Below are 13,911 nucleotides of genomic sequence, written 5' to 3' on the forward strand. Positions count from 1 at the left end.
TGCGATGCTCGCCGCCTGTGTCCTTTTCGGTATCGACCCGCTGCTCTGCATCCCGGTGAATACGTCCTCCTGCAGTTGTCATCTGGGCCGCCCCCTTCTCAGCAAATTCCATTGCAGTAGCTAGTTGCACGGCTTTTTTCATAAGTGAGGTTCTCCTCCCCGAGAAGTCTTTTCTGTATCTGTTGGTCTCGCAGACCCGCGACTAATCTGTCCCTTAAGTAGTCTGGCAATTTATCACCAAATTCACAATACTTAGATAACTGTTTTAAATGCACAATATAATCGCTAACCGTTTCATGATCCAATTGATTCCGCCTACTAAATTTAAATCTTTCCGTGATAAAAGAAGGCTTGGGATGCAGATGATTCGCTATAGTGTCCACAATTTCCTTGTACGACTTGTCAGAACGGTTTGTCTGGTGTAATTAAGTCTTTCAGAAACGTATAGGTCCTTACACCCATAACTGTCAACAAAGTGCTTAGTTTCTTTGAATTATCGATATCATTACAATCAATAAAAAAACTCAAATCTCTCTATATAAGACTGCCACGATTCTTCCGCACTATCAAAATAACCCATAGACCCGATAGTTGCCATTTTGTTTTCTTGTACACTCCGTAATAACTGTTTAAAATGTCCCCGGTAAAAATAATCGTCTAACGGCATTAATTGCAACGATTAAAATCAGCTTGTGCGCTGCTTACACCAAGAATAGTTTTATATCGATCGGCGTACCTTACATACTCCCGACCGTTGGAATGTCCGGAATGTCCTTGCACATTCGCGGTTATTTGCACGTGTTCATTACGCTTGTTGCCCTTCCGCACTAAATCACTGTAATTCACTGTTGCAGTTGTTTTCCTCGTCGCCACTGTAATGTATGCGGGTCGACACTGTAATCTCTATGGGTCGGGAAGAATAATTAAACTACACATTTAGAGTAACATTGCTCTAGGACCGCTCGTAAAGGAACGGACGGGACGCGGAGGAGGTTACATGACGGTGTCTGGTGGTGGTCTCTGGGTGGACTGCTGGCTGGCCAGCTTGGACGTTGGTTGTAGGGTAGTGGCGTGATGTGACGTCACAGGAGAGCAGCCTATGAGCATTCTTTATTCTTTTAGACCACATCGTATGTTACATCGCCTGACAATACATACTGCCAACATCACTGGTGCAGACATTAAATATCACTATGGATACCTACCAACTTAGTACTTCTCACACTAAATACACTACAGAATTTTTACAGGAAGCCTTGGTTTTCATGCCCCCTCTTGAATCCGCCACTGCCCTCTGCGAATATCCCCATGACAAAACTGTCATTGCAATACAGGCCGTGCCTCTGAAAGAATAGTGTTTGACAAAGCTATGTTTATTCTTACGCTTTTCACAGAGTCCTTCACAGGTGCAATCACGAGGTTTCATTCCACTGGAGACTCCACTGTAGTTTATTGAGAACATTGAGTTTTAATTTGACTCAGGAAATAACTTTGAATTGCAATGACATACTATTTAGTACTTTAAAATTCATCCTGTATGATATTGCTCATATAACTAACTGTAATGTTAATTATGTCATTACTTTATATTCTCAATGTGTCATTAAGCTAATAACTCTCGATCATCGTATAAGGTGTTTGCCTTCCTTTGCTGTGGACGTATTAAATGAGCACGTATTCATGTCTCGCTTTTTATTTATTATTTATAATTCAATTACAATAAGTTTTAATCAAATCTATCGTCATTGCTCATACTGTAAACTGTAACCTTATTAATTGTGGAGCCTCGCACAAAGTATAGATAACTAGATCAGGGTGAATTCAGGCCTCCAAAGCAATTAGTTAATAACAATTCAGTGAATAACTTGGAGTTATTCAAACAGAATTTTAACTATTTAAATCGTCTTGAAATGATAAGAAAAGGGAAGAGGTCCAAGTGTCATTGCGTTCCAATTTCATTAGGGATAAAGTCTTAGAAGTACTTATGAAATTGCATGTGAACCACAGAAGAGTGCAATATACAACAGATTTAAGTTTTTATCTCGTTCTTAAGGCGAAGGTTAGACTATTGATTGTTTCGTGACTGATCTTTGGAAGTTGGAGAAATTAAATGATTTTTAAGAAGAGGACATATTTATAAGAGACAGAATTGTGATTCATGTTCGAGATCAGAATCTCCAAGAAGGATTTTGAGGTTTTCGGATCTAACTTTTATCGAAGCGATATAAAAAGGTAGGGCCGCAGAAAAAAACAGCTGGGCCAAATTAAAGGTAAGGAGGTTAACATTATTAAGAAAAATCCCAGTTCTTCAGACAAGCTTAGTTGAAATGTTTCCTCAAAGACAGGCTTTATAAAAATCATAGTTTACCTATTGCAACTTCCGAGTCCAATCAAAATAGGCCTAGTTCAATCAAATGTTCTAGATATAGCCTAGAATATGGTAAAAATTATCGTCCAGCCTATGGAAGTTGTGCAATGTGTAAAACACTTAATTATGTTGCTAATGCAGTGATCAACAACCGTTAAATTACAGTTTCCGTTATTAAAGTGCTGTTAAATGATTTATTCACATTATCGTTATTTATTATTCCAAATTTTATTCAAACATGCATTTATGTTACTAAAATTGTCGCTGTCCTCTTATCTTACTGACAATATTTTTGGTAATCAACAGGGGTGGGGTGTACTCGTAAACTATGCAGTACCGAAAGGCCAAGAATCCAAGGATTCTCCCGCTGAAAATCTTTAAAAACATGACCTCTTAAACGCTTCTGATGAGGTAGAATTATAATTATTATACTGAATACGTTAAATTAAGTTTTATTTTGTTGTTATTATGCTGTATATTTAAAATTGGCTGTAACTTCATTAGCGGACTACTAATTTACTTCCTTGATATATATTTTCTCTCTGATTCTAAACTATTGGTGTCAGACTTTTTTCACTCTAGAAGTTGGACACTTCTCATTATAAATTTATTTGCATAGAACACAGTATGTCGTACATTATAGATGAAAATCCAGGAGATGTTAGCTTACTGGCAAACCACTGCTGTACATTGTTTGTTCTCTGCACGTTTTCTTCAGTTATCGAGAGGGCTCTTTCATATAATCTTGCATTTTATCGTACTGTCCAACAAGAAGGAGGAATAAAAATTGTGGGGCTTCTCATTGCCTATCAACGTACTTTTACTTCCAAGATTTGTTCATCCATCTATCAAAGTAATAACTTACCAGTTACTTCTAAAATGTGTTTTTACAATAATTTTTCTTTTCATTTCATCAGATTCATGACATAATTTTCATTGCGGTTAATTAGAATGTAATCCAACTCCTACACTGTTTAATTTTTTTCCATTTCACAAAGGCCAAAGCGGCTGGAGCAAGGTCTGTTGTTTTAGTGGCAAATTAGGCTGTTCTAAAATCGTTATAATTATTGTTAGGTGGGCGTTGCATCCTTCATAAAACACATTCTCAATTGAATGAAGAATCTTGGAGCATTGGAAAAAGTTTAATTTAATATCACTAGTTGATATTACATGATGATACATTTGGACATACAGGATGAAACTGTTTCCATGATGTAGATACTGGGCAGAGTCAACAGTTGCAAGTTTTTGAAGGCTGGTCGCACGACTTTCTGAAATTAATGTTGGCAGTGATACGAATCGCTTTCTTTTGAAGCTTGAATGCTTCAAAAATTGATTATACAAGCGCCCCACAACACAAATCTGTAGGTAAGGTGTCGGTAAATCAGACTATAATATGCTGTTCTCAGTACCTTGCGAGGGCAGTGTTTAACTAAAGACTTCAATACATAAATGCCTGATGCTAATTTAGTGTAAATGGAGGTAAGGTGAACATTCCATGTCGACCGTTAATCAAGGTAAATTCCAAGGAATTCAGTGGATTGTGTTTCTTCTAGAACGTAGTCAGCCAACATTATGGCAGGCCCAAACCCAGAATCTCCACTTCGCAAAGAGAAATTCAAAAAGTTGAGTTTTGTGGTATTTGTTGTGAGATTAAGGCTCTGGAGGTATTGAACGTAGTTATTCAAGTCACCAAAAGTCTGTCCCAAAACTCCCTTAGATTTTCCATTGAAACAGAGTCGTGTCATCAGCATACTGCACGTGTCTCCAGTGCAGTAGTGATGACCCTATGTCATTGACATAGACTAGCATTTGCAATGTTATCCCAGAAAATATTACAAGTATTGTATCTTGTTCGTCTTTTAAAGTTAAAATGAAGGAATTTTTAATCAATATCAGCTGTGGTTGCTGAGCTGTGATTTAGGTGTTTAGTTAGTTTTAGCTAGTATTTAGTGTTGACCTAAGTTGGTTTGAAAAACAGCTGTTTACTAAAATACACTTACGAATAAAGACTTTTTGCGCACTGATCATTATAATTAAAGGAATTCCAATGTAGGCGATACAAGTTGTATTTTAAAAATTTGAATATACGTAGTAATGAAACCGAGAGGAAATCGATAGTAACCTCCAACATTCAGGGAAGTGGGTCACAATTCCCATCCACCCAATTTAAACTCAACTGCTTCCCTGATTTCATTCGTCCTCAATTGTTTAATCATCTACCGGTTTGTGTTGATAGTTGCGAAAACAAAATTACATTTCCATTTAAGGAACAACTTATCTGTAGAATACAGTTGGGGATTTAATGAATGCCCAAATGTAGCGTAAAGAGATATACATTTGGATATGTGAGCTAGTTTAATAAGGATCATTTTCACGTATTAATGTGTACAAAGTTTGTTGCACATAGTATGTCAAAGAAATGTCTTGACGTTTTTTAAAAGCCAGCCGTGTTATTGTTTTTACGACTGGTTTATTTGGCTGGCCCATAATTATAATTTAATTAATCGCCGTACGTTCAGTTATATAACGGAATTTATTTATAATTTCGTTTGTATTTGATACACAAAAATGCTACGTGGGCCCTATTGTAAATAATTATGTCATAAAGTAAAACTATGCATTAATTTTTATGTGCAGGATTATGATATGTAGGTACGTTTATATACAAGTATATGCCACGAATAGCTTATTAATATTTTATCTGAAGGAATTTAAGGAATTTTGAACATTTTGGCCAACATTGTTTCCTATAATATTCCATTTCTTTTGGTTTTTGATGGGGGGAGGTGAGGTTCATTTGAGTATGTAATATTATTATTAACAAACAAATGCAGAGCCAGAACAACTTTTAAAATTATAAAGTAGGCTATATTATAAACAACCCAGTGAATCCAATAACTTGGAAATTTCTATCCACCCTTTAGAAAGCCATCAGCAAACCCCCATTTACGACCTCATTGCCAAGAGCCAAAACAACCCTCATATCTCGGGTGCTGAACCCGGCTGGGCTGTAAGGCGTAAGGTCACGATATCGACAGTACCGCGTACGCACGCGCCGCCCGCCACGGCGCCCGTAACCATGGCAACGGGGAGCCCACTAGATGATGTTGTTTCCAGAACTGTCCAGTGTTCAGTGTTCACCCGTAGTCCGAGACAGCTGCCGTTGGTGTTGTTGTCACGATCAATGACCGTGGGACAGAGGACGAGTAGTCGTTGTTGAGTGCACGTGCGTGAGTGTGCGCCTTCACCATGATCATGAGAGACCGCTCGCATGTGTCGATCCCCATGGAGGTCTATGAGGACGGCAAGGTAGGTGGACTTGTTGCTTCCACAGCGCTGTATGTTGGGGTAGGTCGGCAGTTTGATGAAGCATGGGAAGTTATCTGTGAAAAATCAAAAGAAAAAAGTAGCAAGTATCTCACACGTGTTAAACTACCTCATTGTTTTCATTATTTGTTCGAAATAACTAAAAATATCCAGTATTCGTCTTTTATAAAAGTATAGTATAGTGTCAAATTTATAAAAATTATTCGAATAAAAATCAATTATAGTAGCCACGAAACTTAGTACGAGGATCGTTTGTATATTGTAATTAAAAAGGAGACCAAGAACATTTTAATTACCAAACTTTAAATTGTAATGGTAACTTTAAAATACAAAAGTGTTTGAGAGATTTTTTATAATTAATAACATAAATGACTATACAAGTATTCCATAATTATTTAGCTTATTAATACTACTTAACATATTATTTTTCATATTTATTTTAAAACATCTAGAATCTCGTCTGTGTTAATGTATAAGATATTCTGTAATATAAAGAAAATAGGGGTTAAAATGTTTATTATTAAAAATTTGATTGTATCTTTTTTAAAAAAAAAGTTAATTTTCGAGTTTAATCCAAAGATGCATTTGTTTGTAATACTGGCAAAGAGATGTAAATTATTGTAGTAATCAGGTGAGTAGGGTTGTGCAAACGAGGAACAGTTAAAACACGCAATTAACTGGCCTACACACATTTCATCACGCATGGCTTTGTCACAAAGCAACGTTGTGTGTACCACAGCCTAAGCCCTAAAGTGTGGCTATCCACTGTGGCTAGAGATCCCAGTTTAGATCACAATTAAAACACGCGTTAACTGGCATACGCACATTCCATCACGCATGACTTTGTCACAATGCAACGTTGTGTGTACCACAGTCTAATCCCTAAAGTGTGGCTATCCACTGTGGCTAGAGATTCCAGTTTAGACCACAATTAAAACACGCATTAACTGGCATAGGCTACGCACATTCCATCACGCATGGCTTTGTCACAAAGCAACGTTGTGTGTACCGCAGTCTAAGCCCTAAAGTGTGGCTATCCACTGTGGCTAGATATTCCAGTTTAGATCACAATTAAAACACGCGTTAACTGGCATACGCACATTCCATCACGCATGGCTTTGTCACAAAGCAACGTTGTGTGTACCGCAGTCTAAGCCCTAAAGTGTGGCTATCCACTGTGGCTAGAGATTCCAGTTTAGATCACAATTAAAACACGCGTTAACTGGCATACGCACATTTCATCACGCATGGCTTTGTCACAAAGCAACGTTGTGTGTACCGCAGTCTAAGCCCTAAAGTGTGGCTATCCACTGTGGCTAGATATTCCAGTTTAGACCACAATTAAAACACGCATTAACTGGCATAGGCTACGCACATTCCATCACGCTTGACTTTGTCACAATGCAACGTTGTGTGTACCACAGTCTAAGCCCTAAAGCATGGCTATACATCGTGGATAGTGTTACCAGTTTGGATCATAATTAGAATTTCGACCAACATGTTTATATTTATAAACCTATTTAATCCAACTAATCTAAGAAAAGAGTATTCCATTTGCATAAGAGAGATTAAATGTTGAAAGACATTGTAAATAGTAGAAGTAGCATTAAAATGGAAGGTTAGATTTGATTCGTAGCGTTAAACAAATAAATTAGCTACAATACTGAGACATCGTAAATGTTTACCTACAATTTTAGGGAGAATATAATAGATGGGATCTCAGAAATCACATCTTACACAAAAATACAACTCCTTACTCTACTTGTTGGTGATAATATGTGTTACATATTTACTTCATGTATAGATCATAACATAATATGTAATTATGGAGATGCTAAGCATATTTCATGAACTTCAAATATTTTTTGCAAAAAAATACAGTTATTACTCTTTTAAAGATTGTAGGACCTTGTGTTTAAATGAATACCTTTTCTACAAAGTCTCTATGGGCAGTGTATTCAATTTATGCTTAAATTGACAGTATATATTTAGATTATAAGCGTGTTTTCAAATATTTGTTTAACATAGCATGCAAATTTTAAAAATATTACTATATTGTAATATTTTTGAAGTTTCTCTTATATTTGAAACGTATACACTAAAATGCACTATCCATAAAAAATAATATATCAAACAAATCTACAGGACATATCATTCAAAGCTATAACGTATGATTTTAAAATGTTTGAATTGTTATTTAAACGAGATTGTAAAACTCCCAGCTTTCAATTCAATTTATAAGAAATGCAGTCCTCTAAGAAGAAATACAAAACTTCCTAAAAATGATCAATTTTTGCAATAAATACAACATTTACAAAAGAATCGTAATTTTATAATATTTTTGTAGCGTCTAATATTTGAACGCACAAACAATATTCAACACTCAATTACCCAATACTACTGGACCTCTATTAACCAATTTATCCCTACATTTTAGAAAAGAAAGTGTAAATGTTTTCGCCAAACCGTTTTGATTTAGAGCTATGAAGGATTTAGAAAGTTACGTTTACGTGAACGAATTAAGCAATTTTATGCCTATTCTGACAGCCACAGCTAGTTACTATTTTCGCAATAGATATTTCCAGTGTTTTACTAAAAGATATTTTAATGGTCCGTAAGAAAAATATTTTATTTTATTTGAAACTTCAAACACATAAGTAAGAGATTTGGATAAAGGTTAGATAAACTATAATTTAATTTGTAAATTACTATATTGAACAATGGAATTAGTTCAATAAAATAACTTTGAAAAAATCATTACGTTCTTTGAAGCAGTTCCAGAGCTAAGTAATTACATTTAAACAGTTCTACGTTTAAGCACAGTAACACAATACTAAAATTTTATTTTACACTGTGTGAATTAGTAGATTGTCTTACATGGAATAACATTTTGAAGCAGATACGTAACTGGTATGTGTATTGTAAACACACATGCATGAATAGTGCAGAATTTATAATTATTACACGCATAAATTTGTAAATTATACTTAGTAGCTTCGAAATAAAACGTTACCATAACAATAATACATTTGTATATCACAGTAACCCTTAATTAATTAATAAAGGTAGTCAACAGTATAAAAAATACCACCCATAATAATGATAAATAGTTTACAATTAAATAGCTTTATTTAACTGACCTCAATTTTAATTGTATTTGGTCAGAAAACATGTTTTATCGAAATCTATTTCTATAATTTTATTTAATATTCAAAATCGATTTCAAAGTTCCATAAAGTTAATATTGGTTTTAAGAAATTTTTAAGTGTAAACTTTATGCACACTTGGGTAGTTTATCGATTGATCCAATTTTGAATGTCGCATCGCGGTCTCGTTAAAAATTCATAACTCATAATTAACATCATATTAATTTTTGAATAAATATTAAGAGTGCTCCTAACTGAACAACTTTATTTGTTTAAAAATACAATGATTAGTAAGTTTCTAGAATGTTTCATTTAAGCAATTAAAAACATCTTCTTTACCTCAAAGATTTCAAAAAGTTGAAATTTAAGATACTTTAATAACCCATAACACATTTATTTTAATGTTATAAGGCCAATTTTGGGAACAAAACGGAAAACAATGATGAGATTTAAATAAAATGTACGTCTGTTGTGTATTGTGAAACATGTAAACATTACTCTATTGCAGATTATAACATTAAAAGAACTTATATCACTAAACAGTATGGTGTGTTTACGTTGGTGACCATGCGAGATAAGAACAGTACATGTCACGAGTAATGGTCCAGAGTGGACATAAATATCTGATTGGTTTGAATTATGTTACCAGCTCATTTGTGTTAATTATTGTATTATATCGATAGTTATATTGTTTTCATTGTTAGTTATATTGAACAGCTATAATTTCATAATGTAATATTGATATGAAACCACATATTGTGTTGTAATTTTAAACAGTTCAATTTAACCAATTACGCTTGCTTACGTTCTCGGTTGGCTATGTAGACATGCTCTAATTTACTGGCAGGTTATGAAACACAACTAGGCCCATAACGAAGGGGTACGATTCCCGCGCTAAACGTTTATCTGATTTCTAATATAATAAATGGCTTAATTATTTAGATGAGAGGAAAAGGTGATTCAAAAAACTTAATAATCCCACCCACATAACCTCAACTTCATCCACAGTTTTAATTTGTAGTCGGATAGGAATGAGTAAGAGGATTATAAATATTTACTTTAGAGTTTTTAGTTGCCATTTTATAGTATTTAGTTTTGAGTTCCTTTTGCCATCATTGGAATACGACAGTTACTTGTTAGTGTCAAGAGATTAACCGATAAGAGATTTGACAATTTAGAGATTGCTATCGTTGGGCGATTTGATAGGAGAATTGCTATCATTGATAGATTTGACAAATGGGAGATACCTATCATTGATAGATTTGATAGTTAGGAGATTTGCTAGTGTTAATAGAATTTACAGTTGAGAGATTGCTATCGTTGAGGGATTTGATAGTTAGGAGATTTGTTACTGTTCATAGAACTGAAAGACGGAAGATTTACTATCGTTGAGAGATTTGATAGTTAGAAGATTTGCTACTGTTAATAGATTTGATAGTTGAGAAATTGCTATCTTTGAGAGATTTGATAGTTAGAATATTTGCTACTGTTGATAGATTTGACAGTTGAGAGATTGCTATCGCTGAGGGATTTGATAGTTAGGAGATTTGCTACTGTTAATTCAATTGACAGTTGAGAGGATGCTATCGTTTGGAGATTTGATATGAGATTTGCAACTATTGATAGAATTGACAGTTGAGAGATTGTTATTGTTGAGAGATTTGACAGTTAGGAGATTTGCCACTGTTAATAGATTTGACAGTTGAGAAATTGCTATCGTTGAGAGATTTGATAGAATATTTGCTACTGTTGATAGATTTGACAGTTGAGAAACTGCTATCGTTGAGAGATTTGATAGTTAGGAGATTTGCTACTGTTGATAGAATTACCAGTTGAGAGATTGCTATCGCTAAGGGATTGGATAGTTAGGAGATTTGTTACTGTTCATAGAACTGAAAGACGGAAAATTTACTATCGTTGAGAGATTTGATAGTTAGAAGATTTGCAACTGTTAATAGATTTGACAGTTGGAAATGCTACTGGTAGTCGTGAGGGGGGAATACCGATATAGATAGGAATATAACAACTCTTAACGGAGATCATTGTTTGGAGAATATTATCAAGGTAAAGAACCACAGCAGTAATGAATTTGTATAGTTTTCGTCCTGAATAATACAAAAAGTGGTATCAAAGAAACCATCGCCTGGACCGAAAGGTATTTTAATGAGGTAAAGTTTCATTCACCTATGCTCTAGAAAGATCACTGACTATTCACTAATAATTCCTTGGAGACACATGTAATATAGCGTTTATATAATACTTTCTGATGAAAATCATCTAATAACAAATATAATAACTTTTAATTATTATGAATGTTTTACATTTCAGATAAGAACGTGCATCATTCTTTTCTATTGTTCTCAATGTAGTAGTGGTAGTTATAATTAAATTAATGTAAACAATTTTTAATAAATGTAAATATTGTTATGTTACAGTGTAAAGCAATAAACTTACTAATAAAAATAATTCATAAACTAATTTGTAAACCAAACGTTACTAGATTAAATTGATGACGTAGTTCCTGTAGCCTGCCACTCTAAATATGCAGTATAATTACACCAGCGCTGAGCAAATCGTGTAGGATTTTAATGAAGGCGCCAACGTTTCCTCTGCGTTTGTTTATTGCCTTTATTATAGTATTCATGCCCGCGGTGATTAATTATACTGCTGACTTGTTTCACAAATATTTGTTACTATAAAACGTAAGTAACTTTGTGTGTGTTTAGTTAATGAAAGGTTTGAGATGTTTTACTAAACATGTGTACGTAATTTTACGTCATATATGAATGGAACTTAATTTTGTGTTAAGAATATAGCACGAGTCTAAAACGGATATGTAATGATTTGATGGTCAGTTATAAAATGATTGTAAATCAAAATAACACCTAAGAACATTGTATGTTTTATAACTGAAACATTTCAGATATTTTATAAACGTACAATTTCGTCATATTGAAGTGGGAGTTACCTATAAAGGATATATGGTATTTTTATGGAAACGGCTTGTTAACAATTTTACCTTTAAACCATTGAAATGTTCGTAAATCAACATAAAATTCAAGAAAATATTTTATGCAACCAGTGACATAACACTTTCGGGAGGAACCGTCTATGAGAAATCGGGAAATCTAAATCTGTAAGATGTAATTCTATGTTAAATTGCAAATAGTTTTAAGGATGTAAATGAGTTGAGAATTACCTTGAGAAAAATTAGTTAGAAATGACGGTTTAAATTGTTTAGAAATATTCCATTAATTGTATTATATAAGGGTTAAAAAAATTGGGATGAAACAATTTATAAAATATATGTCACAGAGTTTTATAAAATTATTTTAGATATTCCTTTCTAAAATCCCTCCTTTCTAATATGAACAAAACGTATTCTTTTGGAGGACCGATGTTATTGACACTTTAAACATTACTATTCTATTTTAATACCACTGGTGAAATGCAACACGATGGAATTCTTGATTCTGAAAGGCATTGCAAAATTAAATTGGAATATGTGTTGTAATTCACTAGTGGTATTAAATTAAAATATTTCCAATACTCCAACAATCTTCATTACTATCCTACATACATTTTTTTAGTTCAATTCTTGATTTACCTCATTTAGTGAACAAAACTCAAATATAAACCTCTGTAATTTTGATTACTGAACCCCTTCAATGATTTTTTCTTAATAATCAGGATATAAATCCGTTAGAAAAATTGTGTTTTTCAGTTATTTATGAATCTGTGATAAAATCTGATACTCCACTGAATCTTCCCTGACATTGCGTACATATTTTGTATTTTGAATGTTATACTTGTAGATGTAAAAATTAACTTTGCAAATGTTAAAATACCACCATTTTGAACCAAATATTGAAGAAAATTAATATTTTGCATAATTTTGTAGCTTTGCTTGATGCAAGAAAATATTGAATTACCTACATAAAGTGGTTACATTGACAATATGCATGCAGTTCTGGGCAGTAACTTGATTCAGATCTAAAAACATCAATTGTTCTTATTAAAAAAAAATTGCTTTGCAAGCGTAAAAAAGTAGAAAGGAATTTGAATTAACGGACTATATTATTAGAACATACATAGACAAAAATTGTGGTTGTCTATTATCTATATATTGTTATTCTGGGAAAACTTATTTTCGAACAATTTGATTAAAACAAGTTGTTCGTAGTAAGATAATCGATTAGCTGAGTCGAAATCATTTAAATAAAGTTTTGATTGTTTTAGACACCATGTAAACTTAACTTATTAACTTGCACGTAATTCGATAATTTTATAAACAAGGTAGGTGTACGCCACACCACGTGTAGCATTACAGGCTCGCTGAGGTTCAATGCAAAAATTCAAATCTATAGCTCATTTTATTCTCGACATGTCCTGTGGGCACGTAGACAAGCATGTAGACAAGAAATTGTTACGAAAATTCTTTTACGGAGCTCAGTCGAATTCCATTGAAGAACGTGCACCATCATAGAACACACAAAAACTCTTGTATATGTTGGGATGAAGCTTCAAGTCAAATGTTTAGTTTTCGGACGAAATTTTCATCGGATCGTACCACATGATGCATTCACATGTTTATCCATTAAGTTAGGTTTCATAGCGGTCTTCAAGTAATAAAAGTTCCAGTGAGCTAAGAACGATACTACAAAGAAAGTGTGCTGAAATCAAATCTTGTCACAGATTTTTAACATTTACATGTTAAAACCCAAAACCCAAAAAGAACTGATTGGGTTTTAAAAATAAATAACTTTTAATGTTCTGGAAAGTTTCCTCAGCTCAAAAAATATGTTTATTATTCAACATCTGACTGGAAAGCTGTTAACACCTCCAGATTTAATAAGGTCATGATCAGAATAATGTTTTGAGTATCCTTTTCGATTCTCGCGAAAGAATTGGAAAGAACAAATCTCTTTCAATAAAACATTAATTCACCCTGGAACGTAATTCAGTGAGCCAATAACTCATTTCGCTTGGTAATAAATCTATTCTCTGTGCTGAGTAGTTAAGGGAGAAGTGATTGTGTTTCTTGCCATAGAACGATTCAAATTTAAG

This window comes from Homalodisca vitripennis, chromosome 7, assembly GCF_021130785.1.
Source record: "Homalodisca vitripennis isolate AUS2020 chromosome 7, UT_GWSS_2.1, whole genome shotgun sequence".
In the NCBI taxonomy this organism is placed as follows: Eukaryota; Metazoa; Arthropoda; class Insecta; order Hemiptera; family Cicadellidae; genus Homalodisca; species Homalodisca vitripennis.